At 42.2% G+C, this 25,608-nt stretch overlaps 1 protein-coding gene across 1 annotated transcript in view; it reads right to left on the reverse strand.

Moving 5' to 3' along the window:
• lrrc4ca (leucine rich repeat containing 4C, genome duplicate a) overlaps nt 1-25,608 on the reverse strand; it is a 2,071,324-nt gene that overhangs the window by 1,515,672 nt on the left and 530,044 nt on the right. Inside the window, exon 2 of the mRNA XM_039744122.1 lies at nt 19,428-19,585. The gene's annotated coding sequence lies outside the window, so the exon portion shown is untranslated. The remainder of the gene's footprint in view (nt 1-19,427; nt 19,586-25,608) is intronic.

Here is a 25,608-nt window from a genome sequence, read left to right on the forward strand (position 1 = left end):
GAACCGGGGGGGGGTGCGTTAGTATGCATCGTGGTACACTGCAGAGCTATAGCGTCTTTAGTGAAAACAGCCGTGTCAGATGGGGTTGTATGGATTGATTCTGAACGCGACTGAGAGAGTGAAAAGTGAATAATAAAAAAAAAAGCTAACCTTTACAAAGATCATGAATTGCACCGGCTGTTACAGACTGAAATCAAATGTATGTTTTTATTCTAAAACAGTAAGACTAAGAGCAGTTTACTTCTCAAAACGGAGGGCAGGATCGAACCCGTGACCCTTGATTCCCAAGCGGGGCTGAGTCTATTGAACCACGGAGTCAGTTACAGTAAACTGGTGTCAATGTCGCATGTTAAGGCGGCTTTTTGTTTCTGCAGTTATATGTTTGAATAAAAGTGCAATTGTGTTATTCTTGTGAAAATGTTTCTTTGCTATTTGGACTTCAGGCTTCATACATTATATAGTTTATGCCTACATTTTGTCATCTACTACTAGAATATAAAAATAGTTTCTGTTTTAACAATGTGTTGACACAGATTACTGTAGAAACGGAACAGACATGAAATGCGTGTGTTCCAAATAACGATTTATTATTTCACTCTAAAACTCCACTTCACTCCCAGATACTCAATCAAGGCCTGAGCTGAGAGAAGTTCGTGCACGTTCTAAATTGGTGGGGGGATGGAATAGCCGGCTTCTCTTTATCAGCACATTTAGAAGACAAAGGGCGCTGGCGGAGAGGTGTGAAGGGATTTAAGAAGCAGTTTAAGGTGGGACGGAATTACGAGTTTTTTCGTAGGCTCTGGTAATTCTAGTATTAAATGAATATTCCATCCATCCATTTTCCAACCCGCTGAATCCAAGCACTGGGTCAAGGGGGTCTGCTGGAGCCAATCCCAGCCAACACAGGGCACAAGGCAGGAACCAATCCTGGGCAGGGTGCCAGCCCACCGCAGTAAATGAATATTCTAAAATGTTATTTAGCAGGTGCGTTCCATTTTCTGATCAATCCCATTTTCTAACTTTTGCTCGACTCCCCCTCGTAATTCCCCAATGGTGAAGTCTTCCATTGTACCAGAATTTTATTTTGCTTCTTAGCATTTCACCCGAGGAATGCAATGCTAATAGACCATTGCATCAGAAAAAAAAAAAAATAAATAAAAATCCCTGACCTGATTTATTGTTTGTACTGACAGTTTACTGGCTACGATGAAATAAATGGCTGCCAAATTAACTGCAGCCTCAAGTGCACATTTCCTGAATCAGCATAGTAAAAAAAAAAATGAAAAAACTGAATGAGCTCCATGGATTAGTGTAACAAAATGTTATTTAATTTACTGCTTAATTCTGTCCCCTGGACCTGCTAAAGAAACTGCTGAGCAAGTTGTACCCTCTGATGTGGTGCTGGGAATTCACTGATAAACATGCAGCAAAAGTGGCTCCTTCAAGAACTAAGAGCGAGCAAGAAGCTTTACGAGTGTCCCCCTTTATTAGAAGAAGATGAATACCCTCGCTGTGCAGCGATGAAGCCGCAGTGTTAACATTCATTTGGTTCATTCTCAACCTTCCCATTCCATCCAGCTCAGGGCTTTAAGGTGCCAGAGACACACACACTTAAAATTAGGAGACGACCCTGTAGGGGGCCACAGTCCATCACAGTGCACAATCAGGCAGAGTGAAGCAATTTTAAGGGATTAAATAATAATAATAATAATAATAATGTGTAGCGACAGTAGGGAGCAGGTTGCGGAGACCCTGGAGAGGTGGAGATCTGCTCTAGAGAGGAGAGGAATTAAGGTCAGTAGGAACAAAACAGAACACATGTGTGTGACTGAGAGGGAGGTCAGTGGAATGGTGAGGATTAAATCCTTGGGATCAACAGTACATAGTAACAGGGATTGTGGAAGAGAAGTGAAAAAGAGAGTGCAGGTGTGGCTGAGGCAAGACAACCATGAAAAGCATGACGGAAGGGGCGTGGACTCACTGAGCCGCCGACAAGTAAGACACCTATGGCGCACGCAGAAGGAGCCACGCCCACCAACTCCTGGCACCTCCCAGCCACCTTGACTGTTCATAGAGGCCTGTTTCTCGTGGAGGTGAATCGCCATATGCAGCGTGTGAAACGGTTTGCGAGGGGTATCCCATGGGATCCTCAAAACAATCCTTTAAAACTGAGGTTAAAACACAAATTGAAGTAAGCAGTCTTTAAAAACCGAGTTTTCGGTTACGACGCACGACCGCGTGCAGCATAGCAAGCTGTTTTACTGTGTTGGTTCGTTCCGTGCATTGTTACAATGTTGCTTTTCTTGCTGATTTATTACATTACCGATTTTTCAAATGTTAATTTTCTCCCTGTGCTTAAAAATCATTAAAAAACCGGCCTGATTATGTGGCGTATGGTACACCGCGGGTTGGCTTCTGTTTTATATTTTTGTGAACATTCTCAAAACTATTTTGTTTGAAATTGAAATTCTTCTGTTTTACATATTGTGAATTTTGTTTAATGTGAATGCTATCATTGTATCATTTGTATATAGTTCCTGTTTGGGGGGGCCTTAATTAATGTAACACCCATAGGAAGCACATGCAGTGTACAGCAGACTCCTGGCAAAAGTTCGATGACGCTTTTGTAGGTAAGGCACTTCTCTCATTACTCTCCGTCTCTCGTGTAAGCTGACAAATTTTGAATTAGTGTTTTCTGTCTGAAACTGCATGGAAACATCACGTAATATGTTTATTGATGTATTTTGAGGTTCTGTCGTCACTTTTGGTCGGCAGAAGTGGATTTTAAAAGTGTTTGGTTTAATGGACATCCAGCCTCATTAGAATATTGTTAGGCTTGCTATAGGAGACTGAGAAAGCGCCTGACGCTGCGTGTGCTGATTGTGCCTTACTGCTTGTTTTGTAGAATAAATGGCAGAATCCGGATATTGGTGTGTCTGCCTTCCTTTAAAGCATCAGCAACCATTCTAGAGCCGCTACACAGGCAGGGTGGAGTGGGTGGAGAAGAGTGTCAGGAGTGATTAGTGACAGACAGGTATCAGCAAGAGTGAAAGGGAAGGTCTACAGGACAGTAGTGAGACCAGCTATGTCATATGGGTTAGAGATGGTGCCACTGACCAGAAAGCAGGAGACAGAGCTGGAGGTGCTAAGATTTGCATTGGGAGTGACGAGGATGGATAGGATTAGAAGCAAGGACATTAGAGGATCAGCAAGGTTGGATGTTTGGGAGACAAAGTCAGAGAGGTGAGATTGCATTGGTTTGGACATGTGCAGAGGACAGATGCAGGGTATATTGGGAGAAGGGTGGTAAGGATAGAGCTGCCAGGCAAGATGAAGGCATAAGAGAAGGTTTATGGATGTGGTGAGAGAGGGCATGCAGGTGATGGGTGTACCAGAACAAGATGCAGAGGACAGAAAGATATGGAAGAAGATGATCTGCTGTGGCAACCACTAACGGGAGCAGCTGAAAGAAGAAGAAGATTATTACACAAATGAAGCATGTGACCTGTATTGTGAGGGAGCATTAGTTACGGCACTATTCCCCCGAGGGTTGGGGACCCGAGTGGCTGGACTATGCCAAGGGGACACCCACATAACACCTGGCTGTGGCAGATAGAGGGTCATTTCAGGAGGGTTGGACTGGACCACGTGTCTGCCTGAGGGGTTACCAACTGGAATCCCGAGCTGTTTAGTCATGTGGTGGGTGCGGCTGTACCAGTGCAGGCCCCCTGACCTGCCCACTGGATCATCTATTAAAGGGGAACTTAAGCAACTGAATATAGTCTGATAATCAGAGAGAGAGAAAGGAGAGTCTCACCAGAACAAGATGACTGGAAGCCAGGGTGCTGTAGTGGCTGCCAGCAGCGCTGAAAAGAGAAATGCCTTGTTTAACCCTTCATCTTTTACAAAGCAGCCAAAGGTTGCTTCTACTGTACCTAAATCAGGGCATAATAAGTGTCGGTGATAAAATCAACAGAATTTTCTTTTCAAAGAAGTTGATGCTTAAATAAAAAAAACAGCAAAAAAAAAAAAAAAATCATCCAGGGAGCAGAAAAGTGAAGTTGTTCAGGTATATAAATGTCAGGGGCACCTACACACAGAAATCTGTACTGGGCTACAAACACTGAAGCAAAATTCAAAGGGGGTCAAAGTTGACTACATTTTCTGAGAAGGCTCAGGTCGCTTGGTGTGGGTGGAAATGTATCTGCATGTGCTCAGATCGTTTGTCGATGAAAAATGTGCTTTTGTTACACAATGGCAATTTGAGGTGTTGGTGTGAGAGGAGGAGATACCAACACACTAAACCAGACAAGCAGGAAAGTTGGCATCTTTCTGGGCACTGGCTTGTTTTCTTTTCCTGTCACATCATAATTTATGTGTTATCTTTGGAATATTCTCTGTAGATTTGGTACCTTGGTTATTGTAAAACTATGACTTTGTTTTGAGATGTGTAAAGTGTTCTCTATCTATTATATAGTGTCCTAAAGTGCTATACAAATAAAATATATTATTATTATTATCTATCTATTATAAGGCAGAGTGGTGGCTCTAAGGCTAGGGATGTGCACTGGCAATTGGAAAGTTGCCGTTTATGAATCCCATAATCGGCAGAAGTGATTCCACTCCATTAGGCCTTTCAGCACATCACCTTAACCTGCAATTGCTCTGTCCTGGGAATGACATTCACCAGCATCCAGGCCTGCAAGCAGCTCCTCCAACTTACAGGGAAAACTTGGGGGCTGGCACTTCAGCCAGCATAAAAGAAACCTCACACTCTTCTACTCCATTTGAATTAGTGAGGTGCTGAGGTGTCACCTGCTGTGTTCAGGTCCTAATTTGGGATCCTGAGGTCGTTCGGCGTGTGATGGGTGCAGCAATGTGCCCTTTCGGTGCATGATCCCCAACCTCTCTCTATCTATTGTATAGTGCCCTTTAAATCTATATCTTTAACTATCTATTATAGTCCTTTACATCTAATTATATTATATAGTGCCTTAAGTTACTATATGAATAAAATATATCATCATCATCATCATCATCTATTAAATAGTGTCCATTACATCTATTATATAGTGCCTTTCACATCTATCTGTCTATTATATAGTGTCCTTTACATCTACTGTATATCTCTAACTATCTCTATATATAATCTTCATTTGGATCTTGATCTTTGTTTGTCCGCGAATGAATTAGAAGAAGAAGAAGCACTAGATGGCAGTAGAGAGACAGCTAAAACATAGGCATTGCATTAAGAATCTCCTCCAGGCTTATACTACTGAAGACTGTAGTACGCCAGTCACACCTCAAAACACAGACATTCAAACTAAACAAATTGTTGTGCTTTAAATTAACTAAAGAGATCTTCATTTAGATCTTGATCTTTGTTTGTCCACGAATTCAACACATGCGTAGACCACCTTCCAGTTTAGTACGTAGTTGTTACTCACGGATGTCAACAATGTGCCTGAATAACAAAGGGGTGGTGGACTGTGTTACGCTGGTTAGCTCCTGAGGCCTGGTTAGAGAATGAGATTGATAAGATAAAAGGTACGTGCCTACATAACATATGAATGAAAGAAAGACAGTGGGTAAAATGAATGACAACGTAACAGCACGTTCCGGAAATTATTATTGTTACGTTGTACCGACGAGTGCTGCGCGTCTCATAGTTGTACCATGGCTTGCTCACATGTCAGTGAAGTGATCCCTATTTATGCTTTAAAGAGCCTGGATACCTATGTGTCCCCCTTTTATAACCATTGCTCCGTGTATATTGCCTTACTCTTTGGATTGCCACAAAGCAACCTGCGAGATTGGAGAAAGGTTGAGAAGACATCGTGAGGGGAAACGATAGCATCGTGAAAATGAGACGGACTGTGAACGGACAGAAACAGAAATGGTCCTACACCACCACATAATTACTATTCGGACAGTGATTCTGAGTAGGCCGTTCCTATCGAATCAATATCCAAGGGTTTTCTTTTGTAATTTTGTTTCCCTTATAAAAAATCATAATGCTGTGCTTAATTAAGGGCCCAGTTCACGACTGGCAGCCGCGTTTAAATAGGGAGCTCTTCACAGACAACTTTAACATGCGCAACGTAGTTGGGCGCACATGGCTAGTCTATTATAGTCCTTTACATCTATTTATTATATAGTGCTGTATCTATCTTTATATTATATATTGCCTTAAGTTACTATATAAATAAAATGCATTAATATCATTATCATCTATTATATAGTGCCCTTTACATCATTTAATATATAGTGCTGTATCTATCTTCATATTACACTAGCAAAATACCCGCACTTCGCAGTTGAGAAGTAGTGTGTTAAAGAAGTTATGAAGAAGAAAAGGAAACATTTTAAAAATAACATAACCTGATTGTCAATGTAATTGTTTTGTGAGTGTTATGAGTGTTGCTGTCATCAAGGATTTGATTATCATTATTTCTTTCAATCAGGTTCGTATTTGGAGGACGTGTTGTGTTGAAGTTACATTTCGTGTTTGTCAACCGTTGTAAAGATAACAGGTTTCATTCATCGAAGTGTTCACTACCCAAATCGCTAAAGGCAAGGAGGCACGTATTTTGAACGAAAAGGGAGAAGACAGCGAAGGAGCAGAAAAGTGAGAAGGAAAACTGTTTAAATAAAGAGCTGGGAAGGTGAATGGAAAGAAGCAGCCAGCGGTAAAGCAAGGAAGACTCCTTAATAAGGACGATTGGGTGCACGTAGAAGGTGTAACAATAGGATTGTTAAGCCTTATGATAACGTTCCCGCACGGAGGGTATAGAGAGACGCACCGGGAGAAGTATAGAATAGGGAACCCCGTGTGACTGTGCTGCTGTTCTCCTTCGACAGTTCTGTGGCTCTGCATATTTGTATGCACCTCTCTAAACTTGCATCACTGGTTCCACACACAATTCGGTCACATATAAGGGGACTTTTAATCTGCCCGAAATTGAATGTGCTTGCTAACACTCTCAGATCTGTGACGTAGTTGTCTATATTTTCTCCCCTTGATTTCTTGAAAAAAATCTGTACCTCTCTACAGTTTCGTTTATTTTCAGGTTGTAATGTTCATGAAATTTACATATCATCAAGCTCATGGTTAACTCATCAGGTCTTAAATCACCAGTCAGCGCCTGACACAATTCTCTGCCGCTCTCTCCGATAAGATAACGGAATAATCTGACCTTAGTGTTTTCCTCTGCCTGTGGCATTGCAAGATCTGTGATTAATCTGAACTTGTCCTTCCATGTTCTCCATGACTTCTCCAGGTCTTTAGCATCGAGGCTTAATGTCAGCGGTGGTCTCAGACCCTCCATTTTCCTTTTGTGTGAGCGTCTCCGCGTCCTGAACTTTTAGCAGTGAACTGGTGTGAGTTTCGGCGCAGTTCCGTCACCTACGCTGCCACCATGTTTCTCTCTCAAGATTATTAAAAGGCACAGTCGCATGCTTCCAGTTTATGTTTAATTATTTCACAGTAGTTAAAGCCAGAACAAAGTCAGTTCACGTGAGCCGCTCGGAGTACATGCATTGAAGTTTCTCAGCTGTGCTTGTGCTATCTTGTGCGATCTTGCGATGTCCATGGCTTTATTTAATGTTAGCTCTGACCCGGCACTTAAAAATTGTCTCTCGCGAATATCGTATTCGTCTTAGGCATGACAAACGTCAGCGGCAACATGTCTAAGAACCTAATTTAAAGTTAAGCTTTACACCCTGCCTTCCTATTCGTGTGCATAAGCAGTCCTTCACCAGCAATTTTAACTCTGTTACAAAGTGATCCAAAGTCTCGTTTATACCCTGCGTCTTCTCCTTAAACTTGTATCTCGCGAATATCGTATTCGTCGTAGGCATGACAAACGCCAGCTGCAGCCTATCTATGAACTTAATTTAAACTACATCGTGCTTTGTTTCCACAGTAGTTGCACTTATGAATATGCTTGTATATGTCACTTGCTTCATATTCTTTTGCTGCCTTCTCAATTGTGTAATGTGTTTTTTGAACAGGTTTCATTCATCGAAGTAATCACTACCCAAATCGAAACTCGTGAATCTAAGATATTTAACAGGCATTCCCAGTATTAAGTTGTGGAATTGCCTGCGAATATTTAGCGGCAGCGTGTCTATGAACGTAATTTAAACTTAAGCTTTACACCTTGCTTTCCTATTGTATGTCTACAAAGGCTTGTTCAACGTCAGAGGGTTTCCGCAGTAGCTGCACTTATGAATATGCTAAGCACAGTCCTTCACCCGTGAATATTTTCCTTATATGGGCAGGCACTCAATTACGTGGGAGGCGTGATGATGCGTGATGCAACTCCGCCTCACACAGCGACCGAGCTGCTGGCTGTGGCCGTATATATGGACGAAAATAGGTTCGAGTTATGACCGTTATGCGTAGAATTTCGAAATGAAACCTGCCCAGCTTTTGTAAGTAAGCTGTAAAGGAATGAGCCTGCCAAATTTCAGCCTTCTACCTACACGGGAACTTGGAGAATTAGTGATGAGTGAGTGAGTGAGTGAGTCAGTGAGTCGGTGAGTGAGTGAGTGAGTGAGTTAGTCAGTGAGTCGGTGAGTCGGTGAGTGAGTGAGTGCTTTGCCTTTTATTAGTATAGATTACATTATATTAAATTATATATTATAATCATCATCATCATTATCTATTACATAGTGTTTTTTACATCTATCTATTTATTATGTAGTGCCCTACCTATCTGTTATATACTGTAGTGCTTTTCTATCTATCTATCATATAGTGCCTTTCATATCAATCTATCATATAGAGCATTTTTTGTAAAAAATCAAAGTTCCCCCGGGGACACATAAGATTCTGTCTCTGTCTCTCTTTATTATTATAGCCATTTGCAGCTCATATTTCGCTGACTTCCATACACTCTAAAGTCATACTTGTCTATGTGAAGCTTGCTTGCTTGCTCGGTGTTCCTGTGATGTTCATCTAGATACTTGTGTTTGGTGTTTCTCAACCATTGAGTGTGAGTTTCTATGATTTATAAAGATAGCAGGTCACAGTTGGCCGGTGACTGTCCAGGTTGACTCCACTTTCCTTGGCGAAACTGCCGACCGTGTTAACCAATGGCGATCTGTGCAAATGAGGACACATAACCAGCGAGATGCAGTATAAACGTGCAAAGTGTGTTTTAAATACCAAAAAAAAAAAAATCAGAAATGGGGTCAAAACCCCATAGTGCAAATAAATGCAGTGTTTTTCAAATAAATACACAGTGGACTTTAAAATGTCATTAATAAATTGCCCTTTAACTCTTTGGGGGCTGAACATTTTTTTCCAAAAAAATTGTATGTGAAAAGCACACAGAGCAATGGTTTCACACAGAAATCAACATAAAACGTCTGCTGCTGCGTGCTGTTGTCGCCAGTCTGACAGGAATGTGCAGCAGGCTGGATGCCAGGTAGTCCTCACCTGGGGTGGCTGCGGTCAAAGTGCATCACAATCTGGTTTGCACCTCCTGTCATTGTAAATGGTGGTCCTCCCATAGGCACGTCAGCACCACAATGACCTGGGGTACCTCACATTCTTTTTTGATCACTTATATCAAAATCGGAGTTTGGCAAGTCAGTGTCCCATTCACAGATACTGTAATATACTAAACGTCATCCTAGGAGTAGTTTGCTTCGATCTCTCATGATGTCGATGCCGTTTTTGCCGTTGCTTACTCCTCGCTACTCTTACATGCGTAGTAGGGAATCTCGGTCACACCAATGAGGTTCAATTTTCTTCTCGCAAAAACAGTTCACTAAAACATAAGGGGGATTGGTTGTCACCGTTTACAGTCGATTACCACCGTCAACCACTCCTTTTGGTAAAAGATGATATCCTCCCTGAAAGAGTTAAATAATGCACAAAAAAGAGGTTAAAAATCCATTGGCAGAATTCTTCCTTTTTCAGAACAGTCCTGAGCCATGGCTGCTTCGTTCTACAAATGACATCCCCTCAGTGTGAGATGGCAGGTGTCTCCTGACAGGCATAGTGAACCCTATTAACTGAGTTTGTGTCCTCATTACCAGTTCAAGCTTTGCTCCCTCGTCTACCGCTGCCATTCTCTAGCAGCAGTTGGTCAATCCTACTGCCAGATTGCTCAGTAGAAGTGACCCTCTGCCCTCCTTAAGTGCCACACACACACACACATCACCTCTCCTGGGGCTCACATTCTTGACTACCCGCCTCCTCTCTACATCGCCCCAACTCCTCTCCCAGTCCTGCCATGTCTCGTACTTTCAGTTTCCTTGTTAACCTCCATCTTGTCCTTGCTCCATCTCCCATCATCCCTCTCCTATATTTACACTGGTAGGGGTGCAGATTACAGCTTCTGGGGTGCTAACAAGGCGGTTAATCAAAATGCACGTATCTGCAATTAACTCTTTTGTCATCAGGATGGGCCGAGGGTGGCAATCAACTGTAAATGGTGACAAAACCTGCCATTACATTTTAGTTCGACTCTGTTTGTTAAAAGGAAAGCTAGCTTTGTTGGTTTGACCGAGATTCCCTGCACATGCGTGAGTAATGAAGAGCAAACAACGGCAAAAATGGCGTCGACATCTGGCGACAGATCGAAGTGAATGAACAAGGCTGCGTGAATGACGTTTTGCAAATTATTGCTAAATTTGACGCTGACTTGTTGGATTCCGATTTTGATGCAAGTGATCTGAAAATCGAGATTGAAAAATGAAAGAGAGGTACTGGTGTCAGCTGATGCTGATCGTGGTGCTTAGCATGTCTGGGCAGCTGACGCGCTTACGGTAATGTTCACCTGGGAGAATCGCCATCTACAAAGACAATAACCAGGACCTCTCCTACCACTGCCCCCCGACCACGTAAAGACAGCCTTCCTGACAGCTGTCATGCCATCCCAGAGTAGCTTGAGCCACGAGAGATGGCGAACTGGCGGTCACAGCACACAGCAACAGATGTTAGTGGGAGACAAGTTAGCAACTGGACTTGACCAAACGATGTGGCCTGCTGGTGGACCCCACGGATTAGCAGCCACTTGACTACTTTTTTTTTACCAGAAAGTGCCTTTCAGCTTATGAATGATGGGACAAGCACATATGTAATAAGTATGGGAATATGCCAACTTTAGCTCTCTCTGGATCAGTTTGCAGCTGAGTGTGAAGCAGCTGGGATGGGAATCAGCACCTCCAAATCCGAGACCATGGTCCTCAGCCGGAAAAGGGTGGAGTGCCCTCTCAGGGTTGGGAGCGAGATCCTGCCCCAAGTGGAGGAGTTCAAGTATCTCAGGGTCTTGTTCAAGAGTGAGGGAAGAATGGAGCATGAGATCGACAGGCAGATCGGTGCGGTGTACTCAGTGATGCAGGTTCTGCATTAGTCTGTCGTGGTGAAAAAGGAGCTGAGCCGTAAGGCAAAGCTCTCAATTTACCAGTCGATCTACGTTCCTACCCTCACCTATGGTCATGAGCTATGGGTAGTGACTGAAAGAACGAGATCGCGAATACAAGCGGCTGAAATGAGTTTCCTCCGCAGGGTGTCTGGGCTTTCCCTTAAAGATAGGGTGAGGAGCTCAGTCATCCGGGAGGGGCTCAGAGTAAAGAGGAGTCAGATGAGGTGGCTCGGGCATCTGATCAGGATGCCTCCTGCACGCCTCCCTGTTGAGGTGTTCTGGGCACATCCAACTGGGAGGAAGCCCTGGGAAGACACAGGACACGCTGGAGGGACTATGTCTCTCGGCTGGCCTGGGAACGCCTTGGGATTCCCCCGGAAGAGCTAGAAGAAGTGGCCGGGCAGAGGGAAGTCTGGGCATCTCTGCTCAAGCTACTGCCCCTGCGACCCGACCTCGGATAAGCGGAAGAGGATGGATGGATGGATGGATATGCCTACTGTAGGGGCTCCTGGAACACAAAACATAGGGTCAACATAAGTGTTTTATGTTGATTTATGTGTGAAGCCATTGCTTTGTGTGCTTTTCAGAAAACTTTCTTTTTTGGAAAAAATATTCAGCCCTCAAAGAGTTAAACGAACAATCGGCTGATTGCCACAAGAGCCTTGGGAGACGTTCTGTCTGCCACGTTACCAAAGCACACACCAGCACCTCCTTTAAAGTGTTTCTTCATTTATTAATAGTGCCTTGCAAAAGTATTCACCCCCTCAAAGTTTCTCCTATTTTGTCGCTTTACAACCTGGAAATAAAATGGATTTTTTTTTTTTTTTTGGATTAGCACCATTTGATTGACACAATATGCCCTACCACTTTGAAGGAGCAAACATTTTTTTTGATTGTGACACAAACAAAAATGAAGACAAAAAACAGAAATCCTGAGTGTGCATAGGTATCCAAAAAAGGCAATACTTTATCCTGCAATTCCAGTGGCGAGTCTCCTGGTGAATGTCTCTATTAGCTTAGCACACTGGGATCGTCACCCACTCCTCAAGGCCAAGCTGCTCCAACTCCTTCAAGTTTGATGGCATGGTTGTGTTGGTGTCCAGCCATCTTCAAGTCACGCCACAGAATCTCCACTGGACTGAGGTCTGGGCTTTGACTCGGCCATTCCAAGACATTGAAATGTTTCCCTTTAAGCCTGTATGTTGAGGGTCATTCATTTGGCTGCTGGAAGGTGAACCTTCATCCCAGTCGCAAATCTCCAGGCAGACTATATATACGGTCATATGAAATAGTCTGGAAACGCCTCTTAATTCTTTGGATTTTTGTTTATCATTGGCTGAGCTTTTCAAGTAGCAACATCCTTTTAATATCTGACATGCCTTATGGAGACAGTAGTATTTCAGCAGTGACATTAAGTTTATAGGATTAACAGAAAATATGCAATATGCATCATAACAAAATTAGACAGGTGCATAAATGTGGGCACCCCAACTGAGATATGACATCAATACTTAGTTGAACCTCCTTTTGCAAATCTAACAGCCTCTAGACGCTGTCCTCCTATAGCCTTTGATGAGTGTCTGGATTCTGGATGGAGGTATTGTTGACCATTCTTCATACAAAATCTCTCCAGTTCAGATAAATTTGATGTCTGCCGAGCATGGACAGCCTGCTTCAAATCATCCCATAGATTTTCTATGATATTCAAGTCAGAGGACTGTGAAGGCCATTCCAGAACATTGTACTTCTCCCTCTGCATGAATGCCTTTGTAGATTTCGAACTGTGTTTTGGGTCATTGTCTTCTTGGAATATCCAACCTCTGTGTAACTTCAACTTTGTGACTGATGTTTAAACATTATCCTGAAGAATTTGTTGATATTGGGTTGAATTCATCTGACCCTCGACTTTAACAAGGGCCCCAGTCCCTGAACTAGCCACACAGCCCCACAGCATGATGGAGCCTCCACCAAATTTGACAGTAGGTAGCAGGTGTTTTTCTTGGACTGTGGTGTTCTTCCTCTACCATGCAAAGCGCTTTTTGTTCTGATCAAATAACTCAATTTGTGTCTCATCAGTCCAAAGCACTTTGTTCCAAAATGAATCTGGCTTGTCTAAATGAGCATTGGCATACAACAATCAACTCTGTTTGTGGCGTGAGTGCAGAAAGGGCTTCTTTCTCATCACCCTGCCATACAGATGTTCTTTGCACAAACTGCGCTGAATTGTACAACAATGTACAGATACACCATCTGCAGCGAGATGTTCTTTCAGGTCTTGAAGGTGATCTGTGGGTTGTCTGTAACCATTCTCACAATCCTGCGCATATACACCGCTCCTGTATTTTTCTTGGCCTGCCAGACCTGAGTTGGTTTAACGGCAACTGTGCCTGTGGCCTTCTATTTCTTGATTCCATTCCTTACAGTTGAAGCTGACAGTTTAAACCTCTGAGATGGCTTTTTGTTGCCTTCCCCTAAACCAGGAGACTCAACAATCTTTGTTTTCAGATCTTTTGAGAGTTCCTTTGAGGATCTCATGCTGTCTGTCACACTTCAGAGGAGAGTCAAAGGGAAGGAAGCACAACTTGCAATTGACCACCTTAAATACCTTTTACCACTCATGACTGGACACACCAGTCTATGAAGGCTTAACGAATTCATCCAACCAATTTGGTGTTGCAAGTAATCAGCATTGAGCAGCGACAGGCATTCAAATCAGCAAAATGACACGGGGACCCACATTTGTGCACAGCCAGTTTTTCACATTTGATTTAATTTATACAACTAAATACTGCGTCTCAAAAAATCTTTGTTCAGAAAACACCGCAGTGCTCAGATGTTCCTAGGAAATGAAAGACATACCACTGGTATCTTTTTTGTTGAAAGGAGAGTCAGTTATTATGCAGGCTGAGAGGGGTTCCCAAACTTTTTCATATGACTGTATATATATCTTCTTATATAATACGCTACCGTGGCTGTTTGTTTGTCTGTCTAGGATTTTAAATCACCTGTAGCTCGCAAACCGTTTGACCTATTGACCTGAAATTTGGTACAAATATACTATGTGACCCCTACTATCCGCTTTCGGGGTGATGACTGATCTCCAAGGTTATTCCTCATTTTATTATCATTTTATTTTATTGTAGAATGGACTCTCGGCAGCGATCAGCAGGGCAGCCATGTGGCCCATGCATACGGGTGCCATTCTCACCTACCACCTTCGCCGTCACCTCCCCCACCTCTTCTTGAGGAAGATTGAAGACTTAAGTGCCAGTTTAAGTGAAAAAATGAAAGAAAATGTACTAAATAACTGTAACACAAACACTGACTTAAACAGTTTTAACGAGAAAAGATGCCGACGAAAGAAGAGAAGAGCCTCTGACCAATCAAATGATAAACGTACAGAGAAAGAGGAGGAAAACTAGGAAAGTCAAGTGTATTCACTGCATGTTATCGTTCAATACGCCATTACTGGTGATTTAATAATACTAAAAATGTAATTACAAATATTATAAATACTCATAACTGACATATTAGTGATTGCAGAAGTTACGTATAATGGTAAGAGAGAGGTATGAATTGTGATGTTTGCTTACGGGCCTAAACACGTGTCTAGATGAGTGTGGAAATGATAAGTGACATGTCACTTATTGAAGCAGCTCTTGATTTAACGCAGAGAGTCACAGACTGTATCAAACTTTACATTCTTTATTAACATTGTTATACCATCACAAGCATCATGAAAACTATAAACAAAAAATATAAACCTACATTTTTTAACATTTTACAAAGAAACAGAATAAATAAAACAGCAAATAATCAATTGCGTATCTCGCTCCGTTTACCAAGGGTGCAACAGTTTTAAAGATTAGTGTTTGCCTTCCATTGTTTCCTCACAGTTTCTCCACACTTCCGGTATTTTACATTATTACGTCTCCTACGTGCGGAATGATTTTGCGATCGTTTACACGGATACCACAGAGCCGACATACTCGGTGTAATTTTTCTACCATAAACAGTTGCAATTCACGACTTTGTTTTAATAAATAGCTTCTACTTTGATTTCCATTTTTTTTGTCGCGCCCCCTTTGTAGATATCTCGTGCCCCCCACAGGCTGAGAAACACTGGTATAAGTCGATGTGTGGCTGGTATTGCTTCCCACTCCAAAAGTTTGATTTTCCAGGACAGTACACGGTGAGCAGGTCCATCCAATGGATGGATGGGTAAATGTTAACTGTATTTGGGAATTCAAGCAGACCTGAAGTGAAATGCAAAGAGCTCTCATCACTTTCAGATGCCAGCCAGCGAGTTTGCAGAGTGTGTTCAATGTGCAATGAAGTATTTCAAATTGATTGACGTTCTTGCCGGTTCACCATAGACTTAATAAAAGTTAACCTTACATTTCTTGAACACTTAATTGTTCCGTTTTAATTGACTCCTTAACTTTGCTAAATTGACCAAAATTGTCAGGCAAGCTCTGCCATCTTTGATTTATTGAGTTTTATCTACAATATTTCAGGAACCTTTGAGCACCCGCTGAGGCCTCCTAGTTGAAAAGCGTACTATTAAAAGGTCACACTTTTTGTTCATTTTTTTCCCATGAGAATAAAGCTTTAGGGGAAAAAAAAATTAGTTATGTTTAGGAAATGAAATGAAACATCATGGCGGCACAGTGGGTAGCTCTGCTGCCTCACAGTTAGGAGACCCAGGTTCTCTTCACGGGTCCTCCCTGCATGGAGTTTGCATGTTCTCCCCGTGTCTGGGTGGGTTTCCTCCCGAAGACATGCAGATTAGGTGCATTAACGATTCTAAATTGTCCCTAGTGTGTGCTTTGTTTGTGATTGTGTGTGTGTGCCCACCGGTAGGCTGGCGCCCTGCCCAGGGTTTGTTTACTGGCAGACCCCCCGTGACCCTGTAGTTAGGATATAGCGGGTTGGATAATGGACAGATGGATGGATTAAACATCCTTTTCTGGGTTGGTGGCACAGATGTTTGTGCTGCAGCATCGCACCTCCAGATTCCTGGGTTCAAATCCCAGCCCAGCCACTGCCTGTGTGCAGGTTATGTTAGGAGTGTGTGTGTGTGTTTCCGGGGGTGCCCTGTGATGGCCTGAGGCTCCATCCGGGGGCGGAGTTCTGTCTCACGTCGTGTGCTGTGATTGGACGAGTTAGATAAACAACACATTGCCCCATCCGGGGGCGGAGTTCTGTCTCACGTCGTGTGCTGTAATTGGATGAATCAGATAAATGACACGTTAGAGGGAGGCATGGTAACACAATGCATAGTGGCACAGTGGCAGATGAATTCAGACACTTATTGGAAAGAATTTGTTGAACTGTACTTTAAACAGAACAGAGTAATGGGGATTGTGGAAGACAGTTGAAGAAGAGAGTGCAGGCAGTATATACTGTATGGAAGAAGATGATCCACTGTGGCGACCCCTAATGGGAGCAGTTGAAAGAAGAAGAAGATTGAGTTTGGGAAGGGGGATGAGTTTAAATACTTGGGATCAACAGTACAGAGTAATGGGGATTGTGGACGGGAAGTGAAGAAGAGAGTACAGGCAGGGTGGAATGGGTGGAAAAGAGTGTCAGGAGTGATTTGTGACAGACGGATATCAGCAAGAATGAAAGGGAAGGTCTACAGGACGGTAGAGAGACCAGCTATGTTATATGGGTTAGAGACGGTGGCACTGACCAAAAAGCAGGTGACAGAGCTGGAGGTGGCAGAGTTAAAGATGTTAAGATTTGCATTGGGTGTGACGAGGATGGACAGGATTAGAAATGAGGACATTAGAGGGTCAGCTCAAGTTGGACTGTTGGGAGACAAAGTCAGAGAGGCGAGATTGTGTTGGTTTGGACATGTGCAGAGGAGAGATGCTGGGTATATTGGGAGAAAGATGTTAAGGATAGAGCTGCCAGGCAAGAGGAAAGGAGGAAGGCCTAAGAGAAGGTTTATGGATGTGGTGAGAGAGGACATGCAGGTGAAGGGTGTGACAGAGCAAGATGGAGAGGACAGAAAGATATGGAAGAAGATGATCCGCCGTGGCAACCCCTAACAGGAGCAGCTGAAAGAAGAAGAAGTAGTATCCTGTAACCATTTTGTATAAATACACACTCTCAAACTGCCTTACCTTAACCTGCCTTGTCTCGATTTGTTTTATTTAAATTTCTTTCTGTCCTGTTATTTGATGTAACTGAGAAGGCAAATTTCATGTTTTCTTGTGGAAACAGGACTAAATAAAGCAACCTTGAACCTTGCTGTGTGATAATACTGCTTTGACAGGTTCTGCACTCACCCCTGTTGAACTTCTGTGGAGAAACTGGACCTACAATACACTGACTGATCTGAGCGAGTGTGACAGCCCACAGCACGGTGCCAAGTCCTGTTTGTGGAACAGGGCCCTGCCTTCCCCAGAGCAAAATAAAAAACGTGTGACGAAACAAATGGACGACTGAACGGAAATTAGCCCACTAGGCCACAGTAGGGCCAGGTGTATGAGTGTTGTGCGCAGAGAATATGCTGTCAATTCTTATAACCGCTGGGAGCAGAGTGCCTAGAAAATGAGCAGATTAGTGAAAACCAGCTTAGAAGGAGTGAGCGTGGCTGTGTGTGTCCGTGCGCTCTGTCACAGACCTGATGTTCTATCCACAGCTGCTTCATAACTTTTATAAACGTGAAATTGATTTCAAGTAATAGATGGATGGGATAATACATTTCCAGAAGGCTAACTGCTGTTATTGCTCAAAGCAGACTTGGCTTGGGACTTGAGGGCTCTGCTTTTGGCCAATATCCAGGATTCAAAGATCTGGTCTTGGGTGGGAAAACTGGAAATGTAAGGACAAATTTGTTTTGGCAACCCATTACATTCAGTGTCACTTATTGCAGTGTCATTGCTTATTCCATAATTAACAGCCTGACTAAAATGTAATTATTAAACAGAGAGTGTTAGAGAAAGAGAAAGAGAGAGGTAGAGATAGACAGAGAAGTAGAGAGAGAGAGAGAGACAGAGATAGAGAGGCAGAGAAATTAAATGAATAATATACTTTGACAGAGAGAGAGTGAAATGAAAGGGACTATATACTTTGATAGAGAGAAAGAGATGTGAAAGACACTATAATAGAGATAGAAAAAGAGATGTGAAAGGCGCTATATAATAGATAGAGAAAGAGATGTGAAAGGCGCTATATAATAGATAGAGAAAGAGATGTGAAAGGCGCTATATAATAGATAGAGGAGAAAGAGAGATATGAAAGGCACTATATAATAGATAGAGAAAGAGCTGTGAAAGGCGCTATATAATAGATAGAGAAAGAGATGTGAAAGGCGCTATATAATAGATAGAGGAGTAAGAGAGAGATGTGAAAGGCACTATATAATAGATAGAGAAAGAGATGTGAAAGGCGCTATATAATAGAATTAAAAACCAAGAATAGAGCTGTTTAAGACTAAAATAAGTGATAAGGGTTCAAAATCTTAATAAGCAAGACAACTAAAATGAAGCAGAAGTGTTACTTGAGCAGTAAGTGCTTCTTCTTAAGTAAGAGGGTTGGAGCATAAACCTGCAGCCCTCCAGGACTGTGACTGAGGACCCCTGATATACACACACACACATTATACAGTTCCTACCAAATAATACAAAGAGATCAGGTCAGGTGTGCACACTTTTGCATCCCCTTATGGGGACTGAACCTCAGACATTAGAGCCTGAGGCAAAGTCTCTGATGCTGCGCCACAACGGCTGATTAACATACTTGACAGGGTTAAGAAAAGCTGGAAGATCTGAGAGGAACACCCAGGGGCCTGGTGTACCCCTTAAAGAACAACAGTTCATACATTACACCAAAAATAAAAACCCTATAAAAATGTCACTGTTGTACAATTGCAAAACCTACTGTGAGCTAACGTCACTAACTGTCAACTGCTAATTATCAGTCTCCTCATCACATCTTATGAAGCACAGCATTTGAGTGATGGCATTCGATCCTATTGTACTGCTATATTGCCTGCCATGCAAAATCAAACAGAAAGGTGACATGCTTACTGACCTTTAACCTCAAGGGCCAGGATCCTTCCCAGCTGCCGAGTACTGTACAGGACTTTCAGCGTTTCATGAAGATGGGTGTCCTCTTCATTTGCAACTTTCTTTAACATTGTGCAGCCATAAGTATAATCCAGAGCTCCAAAAGTAGCAGCTTCTTTGATTCTGTCAGAGAAAAAAAATACTCATGAATTTTTCACTCAAAGTAACAACATTAACATAGTTATCACACTTAACATATTATAATGCATTTTATGTTTAAAGTAGCAAACTGTTAAAATTATTTGCAACTATCTATCCCCTCCATGTATCTTCACATTTTATAAGACAAGTTCTTTAATTTTATAGGGGCACAGCAGTCATAGAAAAGAGATACACAGATAGCTAATAAGAGTAACAGAGAGATAGTTAGAAGAAAGGCACTGTATACTGTGATAGATAGATAGATAGATAGATAGATAGATAGATAGATAGATAGATAGATAGATAGATAGATAGATAGACATGAAAGGCACTATATAAAAGATAGATAGATAGATAGATAGATAGATAGATAGATATGAAAGGCACTATATAATAGATAGATAGATATGTGAAAGGCACTATATGATAGATAGATAGATAGATAGATAGATAGATAGATAGATAGATATGTGAAAGGCACTATATGATAGATAGATAGATATGAGAAAGGCACTATATGATAGATAGATAGATAGATATGTGAAAGTCACTATATGATAGATAGATAGATAGATAGATAGATAGATAGATAGATAGATAGATAGATAGATATGAAAGGCACTATATAATAGATAGATAGATAGATAGATAGATAGATAGATAGATAGATAGATAGATAGATAGATAGATATGTGAAAGGCACTATATGATAGATAGATAGATATGTGAAAGGCACTATATGATAGATAGATAGATAGATAGATAGATAGATAGATAGATGGGTGGCACGGTGGTAGCAGTGCTGCCTTGCAGTTAGGAGACCCAGGTTTGCTTCCCAGGTCCTCCTTGCGTGGAGTTTGCATGTTCTCCCCGTGTCTGCGTGGGTTTCCTCCGGGCACTCCAGTTTCCTCCCACAGTCCAAAGACATGCAGGTTAGGTGGACTGGCGATTCTAAATTGGCCCTAGTGTGTGCTTGGTGTGTGGATGTGTTTGTGTGTGTCCTGCAGTGGGTTTGGCACCCTGCCCACAATTGGTTCCTGCCTTGTGCCCTGTGTTGGCTGGGATTGGCTCCAGCAGACCCCCTGTGACCCTGTGTTCGGATTCAGCGGGTTGGAAAATGGATGGATGGATGGGTGGATAAATAGATAGGTAGAGATACTTCATTTTCTGGTACTGTAGATTTGGCACTTTATCCCATCACTCTACATCCAATAACCCATAATGAGAAAGTGTAAACAGGTTTTCTAAAAAATTTTGCCTAGTTTAAAACAGTTCAAAACCCGACCTCCCTAATTTATAGAAATATTTAGACCCTTAATTGAGAATGTGGTAGAAGCCCAGTTACAGCTTTGAGTCTTCGAGGGTAAGCCTCTCCTAGCTTTACACACCTGTATTTTGGCAGAATTGGTGGAAAGTGTAAACTGCCATCTTCAGGTCTGCACACTTGTTCTATGGGGTTCAAGTCAGCACATTAAGAGATTTGTCCTGAAACTGCACTACTCTTGCCTGCTCAGGTCATTGTCGTATTGAATGGTGAGCCATCTCCCCAGTCTGAGGTGGTCTGCACTCTGAAGTAGGATCTCTCTCTGTATTCAGCACCATTCCTTCCTTCCCTCAGTTCTGACCAGTCTGCCTGTCCCTGCCATTGAGATGCACCCCCATAGCATTGTGCTGCCACCACTGTGCTTCACCATTAGAATGGCATCAGGCAGGTGATGAGCAGTAATTGGTCTTCACCAGACAGAACAGAGTTTTGCGCAAAGAGTTCAATTTTTGTCTCAGCAGACCAAAAAGTATTTTCCCTCAATGCTCTCAGGGTCCTTTAAATGTCATTTGGCAAACTCTAAGCCGGCTGATTGCTAGAGAGCTGTGGTCCTGACTGATTCTCCCATTTGAGCAGAGGACTTCACAGGTCACCTGCTTGACCAAGGACCTTTATACCAAACACTTATCTCCTTGGCCTAGTCTCTGTCTCACTGCAATTTCACCATGGAGGACCACAGAGAGATCCTTGGATTTTATGACTTAGCTTTTGTGAATCGTAGACCCTTATATACACGTGTGATTTCTTAACGACGCCAATCAAGTTCTCCTCACCACAGGTGGACTCCAATCAAGTTGTAGACGCATCTCAAGGAGAATTAAAGCAAAAAGGGACACACCTGAGCACAATCTGGAGGGACACAGCAAAGGGGCTGAAAACTTCAGCAAATGAGTGATTTCGGTGTTTGATTTTTAATGAATTTGCAAACCTCGCCTGATGTTTTCACTTTGTCATTATTGGTGTAAGCTGATGGGCAACAATGGCACATTTCTCCATTAAAAATTAAATCTACAATACAATAAAGTGAACAGAAAATGAAGAGGTCTGAAGACTTTCTGAATCCACTGTTTAACAAATACTACGTCTCCCACACTCGCTGTCTCCCCTGAGTTTGATATAAATGTAAAGCACCTTCATTATTGCAAAATTTCCTCAGCTCCTTACACATATCCAATGATTATTTGCCTTTGTTTAAAATGGAAGTAAATCGCAAGATAATTTTCAGTGATCCGTGGATCAACAGATCCCAAAACCTCGCTCACTCCACACACATTTCCTGTATCAGTTTTAGGATTTGTTAATTGTAAGCAGAGGTGGGTAGAGTAGCCAAAAATTCTACTCAAGTAAGAGTAGCGTTACTTCAAAATAATATCAATCAAGTAGAAGTAAAACGTAGTCATCCAAAAAATTACTCAAGTAAGAATAGAAAAGTATTTGGTGAAAAGACTACTCAAGTAATGAGTAACTGTTTGATCATAATAAATTATTTATTTTTTAGAAATGTTGTAATAAGACTGACAAAAATATAAAATAACTAACCATGTGCGCCCAACTACGTTGCGCGTGTTAAAGTTGTCTGCAAAGGGCTCCCTGTTTAAACGCGGTTGCCAGTCGTGAACTGGGCCCTTCGTCGCACAGCATTATGATTTTTTATAAGGGAAACAAAATTACAAAAGAAAACCCTTGGACATTGATTCGATAGGAACGGTCTACTCAGAATCACTGTCCGAATCGTAATTATGTGGTGGTGTAGGAGCATTTCTGCTTCTGTCCGTTCACAGTCCGTCTCGTTTTCACAATGCTATCGTTTCCTCTCACGATGTCTTCTCAACCTTTCTCCAATCTCGCAGGTTGTTTTGTGGCAATCCAAAGAGTAAGGCAATATACACGGAGCAATGGTTATAAAAGGGGGACACATAGGTATCCAGGCTCTTTAAAGCATAAATAGAGATCACTTCACTGACATGTGAGCAAGCCACGGTACAACTGTGAGACGCGCAGCACTCGCCTGCTACAACGTAACAATAATAATTACCGGAACGTGCTGTTACGTTGTCATTCATTTTACCCACTGTCTTTCTTTCATTCATATGTTACGTAGGCACGTACTTTTTATCTTTGGCAATCTCATTCTCTAACCAGGCCTCAGGAGCTAACCAGCGTAACACTGTCCACCACCCCTTTTGTTATTCCGGCACATTGTTGACATCCGTGAGTAACAACAACATACTAAACTGGAAGGTGGTCTACGCATGCATGGAATTTGCGGACAAAGATCAAGATCTAAATGAAGATCTCTTTAGTTAATTTAAAGCACAACAATTTGTTTAGTTTGAACGTCTGTGTTTTGAGGTGTGACTGGCGTACTACAGTCTTCAGTAGTATAAGCCTGGAGGAGATTCTTAATGCAATGCCAATGTTTTAGCTGTCTCTCTACTGCCATCTAGTGCTTCTTCTTCTAATTCATTTGCGGACAAACAAAGATCAAGATCCAAATGAAGATTATATAGAGAGATAAGAAGCTTGGTGAGAAGGTGACAACTGTTTATGCGATTATTCGGAAAGAGAACAAATATAAAATGACCATCAGTCGCCCTCGTTGTGGAGCTCCATGCAAGATCTTGCCTCATAGGGTGTTGATGATCATAATAAAGGTGAGGGCTCAGCCCAAAACTTGTTAAGGATCTGAAGGCAGTTCAGGACCTCGAAGACATCCCTTCTCATTCCCTGCTTTAAAAGACTGGACAACATCAGTATACGTCACTTCAATCTTGGACTCCAAACAATACACTACAGTGTGACGTTATATACCCTTTTGCAGCCAGGGATAATATATGGGTTGCTGCCCCCAAACCATTTTTGTGTGTGTCGAGGCTGATTATTTCAGAACCTTAACCCATCATGTAACCCAAAAAGCCCAGTGACTATCTAAACAGGAGAGGTAAGTGGAGGAAAGCAGAAGCTCAGGGTTATAGTACAAAAATACACCCAGTCAAGTGATTCATTTATCTCCATATCTACAGTATATTCTTCTTCTTTTCCCATCTCTATGTGGGGTGGATGTGCCTGATCAACCTTCTCCATTCAACTCGGTCCTGCACCCCCTCAACTGTGAGACCCTTTTCTTTCAGATCTTCTTGTACTTTATACATCCATCACTCTTTTGCCCACATATCCATAGTCTGCTCATCACAGACTAATACCAACTTTCCTGTACTTTCTTAGATTTCTGTCCGACTTTTGTTGTACCCCTGATTGTATCATTTCTTATCCTGTCCTTTTTTGTAGCTCCACATATCCATCTCACAATCTCATTTATTCTACTCCTCCTGCTGTGCTCCCTTTATTGCCCCTGTCCCCTCTCCATATGTCGTTGCTGGTCTAGCCACTGTCTTTTTAACCTTCATCTTAACTTTTCACTCACACACTGCCCACTGTGTGTTATCTCTCCATCTAATGTTCCATCTTGGTTTACCCCTGATCCCAGATATTTAATATTTTCCCCTTTTTTCAATGGCTCCCCTTGCAGGCTCACTTCTTAATCCTGATCATCATTAACCCTCACCCATTCTGTCTTCTTCCTATTTATCTTCAACCCTCTATCTTCCAAAGCTCTTCTCCATTCTCCCCACTTCCTCCTTCTTCCATAAATGTTGTAGCATCAGCAAAGCAACCCTGGAATGGGTGAGTAATAAAAAACGTGTGCATTCATTTTCAGATGTGATTAAACCAAACAGAAAGTGCTGAAGGGCTGAGGCCTAGCTGGATGTGATGCTTAACCAGGCGGGCACAACCTTGGACAGGGTGAGTAATATAAAAATACGCATAGTGGGTAGCAAACTGAGCAGTGGGTTTGACACGCTTGTCGCATGCTCATAAAGAAAACTATGACTGTACTAAAGTCGGGGGGTTGCAATTCTTAAGGAGCCCTCCACGGTATTTGCCGACTGACGTTCACTGAGTGTGTGTGTGTCAGCAATGCTCTTAGGTTTTAGCTGCCACTTAAGAAGCCACCTGGGTAATGACATGAGTCTGTTCAACAACCAGCTTCAATTCCATTTACAATGCATAACATACATTAAAACAACCCATCTTCTTCTTCTTCTTCTTCCTCTTCTTCTTCTTTTCCCACCTCTATGTGAGATCAATGTGTCTGATCAAACTTAATCATCAAGCCCTTTTCCTTCAGATCTTCTTTTACGTTATTCATCCACATCCACTTTGCTTTTTCTTTCCCTGGACTTCCAATCCCATCACTCTTTTGCCCACATATTCATTGTCTCTCCTCATCATGGGGTCCATACCACCTCAACATTCTTTTCTCTACTTTCTCAGATGTCTCACCCACCTTTGTCGTACCTCTGATGGTCTCATTTCTCATTCTGTCCTTTTTTGTAACTCCACATACCTATCTCCACAATCTCATTTCTGTATCTCCTCCTGCTGTGCTCCCTTTTTTGCCCAAGTCCCACCTACATATGTCGTTGCTGGTCTTGCCATTGTTTTTTTAACGTTCACCTTAATTCTTCACTCACATGACACTCCTGATACCTTCTTCCAACTGATCCACCACACTGCCCACTGTGTGTTATCTTTGCATCTAATGTTCCATCTCGGTCTACCCCTGATCCCAGATATTTAATCCTCTCCCCTCTTTTCAATGGCTCACCTTGCAGGCTCA

Source organism: Polypterus senegalus, chromosome 1, assembly GCF_016835505.1.
Source record: "Polypterus senegalus isolate Bchr_013 chromosome 1, ASM1683550v1, whole genome shotgun sequence".
NCBI classification, from domain to species: domain Eukaryota; kingdom Metazoa; phylum Chordata; class Cladistia; order Polypteriformes; family Polypteridae; genus Polypterus; species Polypterus senegalus.